Source organism: Gobio gobio, assembly GCF_949357685.1.
Source record: "Gobio gobio genome assembly, chromosome: 3".
Taxonomy (NCBI): domain Eukaryota; kingdom Metazoa; phylum Chordata; class Actinopteri; order Cypriniformes; family Gobionidae; genus Gobio; species Gobio gobio.
In genome coordinates, this window is record NC_137099.1 from 45,757,931 (window position 1) to 45,760,771 (window position 2,841).

Below are 2,841 nucleotides of genomic sequence, written 5' to 3' on the forward strand. Positions count from 1 at the left end.
TCACCAAAATAGTACAATCGAGAAAAAACGATTATTTTGCCTTGCGTTCTGAATGAAACGCGCATGCGCTCATCCGCCCCTCCCGAAGCCACAAACTTTCTCAGATCGGGAGTCTCGTGTGCATATCATCCGCTGGAATTTAAAAACTCTGCGCGAGTAAAGATGGCAGAAGGAGGGCAGTTACAGCAGCGTTTGGTGAGCAAAAAAGGCAAAACCAACTCCGTTGTCTGGGAACAGTTTGGCTTCGAGGAATCAGACGACGAGCAGAAACATGCTACGTGCAAGATTTGCTACATGGTAGTGGCTGCAACGCAAGGGAACACCACGAATTTGTTTAACCACTTGAAAATTAAACAGAGTGACCTATGACAATCTAATAAAGAAACAAAAACTGACGAGAGCAGGGGTGCCGTGTAAACGTCCTTTTTCCCCTCATATTTTTCAAATAATTCTCTCTTTGTAAACTTTGTTCAATGCATGCGAGTGCTGCCGTATGTTTGAATATAACCAGTCGTTTTCACCGTCATCCCCCGGGTTTAGTGCCAGAAGACGCGAATGAGAAGCCGCGCGCGCTGTGAGGAAATGTATCTCTGTGCGCTCATCCGAGAGCGCGCACACGTCTCTCAGCGCGCAAATACTGAGTTCTCTTTCAAGTCTTGCTCTTGAACGGACAAACTCACACAAAACGTATGTCAACATGTCCATCTTGATGAGTATCCTAGCAGACATAGTCTGTATATGCCTTAAGTGAACTTTATACAGTCGATAAAGACGACGCATATCCGATCCGGATTGAATAGCTTTTGTAAGTTTAATAGGATTCATCTTTAATTTATGCACTCAAATATGCAATGTTATTTTACATTTGAGACATTTCTGTACCTGAAAACTAAGGTTAGACGTACCTGAAAAGCATATCTAGCCGAACCATATTGTTGATCTTATTTATTTGTGATTATCATTTTTACATGAATACTTTTATACTTTGATTTGAATATATGTTATATTATTTATTTTAATAGTTCAAAAAGTACAACAAATGTTACAATTTCAATTGAATTGTTGAAAGGTGTATTTTTAATAAATACAACACATTCCCAAAGTCATGTGAAATAATCGTGTTACATAATCGTGATTTCAATATTGACCAAAATAATCGTGATTATGATTTTTTCCATAATCGAGCAGCCCTAGTCAGCACAGAGAGGGACATTGCGCTTAGTAGAGATGTTGTGCAGGACAATACAGGCAAGGGTTATGTTGCATGCTTTCTGTGGTTCCGCTCTCAGGTAGTTAAAGCATGCAAAGTGCCTCTTAAGAACTCCATTTAAACGCTCAATTGCACATCTTGCTCTGCAATGAGCAGTGTTGAAGCGTGCCTGCGCCGGTGTATTTGCTGTTAGAAAAGGAGTCATCTGCCATGGTAGGAGTGGGTAGGCACTGTCTCCTAATATTATGCCATCCAGTCGGTTGGTTTGGAGGTCTCTATATAGAGCGCTCTCCCTCAGGATGCGTGCATCATGGACAGACCCAGGCCACTTGATAACGCAGTTGGTGATGATGAGGTCAGCATCACACACAAGTTGGACATTAATGCTGTGCCTCCCCTTTCTGTTTATAAACTCCCATTCATTCCCACTCACGAGGTGCTTGTATATGCACATGTGTGCAGTCGATTGCTCCAATAGTATTGGGCATATTCCCCAAAAGAAAAAAGCTGCGCTTGGCCTGGGAAATCTGGTTGTCCTTTGGAAAATAAACAAATTTATTGACCAGGCTGGCCAGTGCGATTGACACATCTCTCACCACATCACACACAGCTGATTTCACCACTCCCATATAGTCACCAACAACTTGATAGAAAGTCCCACATGCATAAAATCGGAGAGCAATGAGGATCTGGTCTTCCACAGACAGACGTGACTCCTTTGGGTTCTGTGTTGAAGTTTTGGCGTGAGAAGGTTCACAAGGTACTCTATATCAGCCTTCCCAAAGCGAAACAGGACATACAGCTCCTCAGTGGTGTATTGCTCCAGTGGCTTGGTACGTTCAACATACACCCTTTGACGGTATCCTCTCCTGGCAAAGTGATGGTGGCGGTGGACAACACCTGCCATTTCACTGTCTCTCTGTGAATCCTCTGAGAAAGGCTGATTTATATGGCTGTGTAGTTGGTCTTTTCAAACACACCTATTACAACTGATTAGTTTTGGCTTGTGTTCAATTGAGGCAATTGGACCCAAGGCCTATAATTGATGAACAATGTCACTATAGTAAAGCAACGGAACCATGGACTCAAGAAGCTGTAACTTCACTGCTGCTGAAACCAATGCACTACTAGAGGGTGTTCGGTGCCATTATGGGACAATAGTGGGAAGTTTTAATTCTGCTAAGGATACCAACAAAAATAAAAATTATGTTTGGATTTTAATCACAGAAAATGTGAATGCCATAGGGTCTGGCCAGAGGAGGACCACAGACCAAATCAAATTGCGGTGGAAGAATCTTAAGGCCAGGGCAACAAAGGACCATGCTGAAGCCAAAAACCCACAAACAGGCAACAAGCCATTTAAGAGGGGAGGAGATTACACAGATTCTGGTCCTCGACATCATTGGAGGTGAGAAGTCTCAAGCTCTCCATGGTATTCAAGGTGTTGTAGGGGATGGCAAGCCTTGGATTGAGGAGGAGGAGGAGAATCTGCCAGTTCCTCCTGAGGCTGATCCAGAGAGCGTATTTATATTGAATCTCAGCTCTGTTCCTGAGGAATAAGCTGGATCCTCATTGGTTGAGCCAGTGGTAGTTGCCACAGGATCTCAGAGGAAAGGCTTGAAGCACCCTTC

General features: G+C 43.3%; 1 pseudogene across 1 annotated transcript; it reads right to left on the reverse strand.

Moving 5' to 3' along the window:
• Window positions 1–1,190: 1,190 nt before the first annotated feature.
• Window positions 1,191–2,117, reverse strand: LOC307124178 (putative nuclease HARBI1; annotated as a pseudogene). Its single transcript has one exon. The product of its transcript is annotated as a putative nuclease HARBI1 (transcript).
• Between the last annotated feature and the right edge of the window lie 724 nt (window positions 2,118–2,841).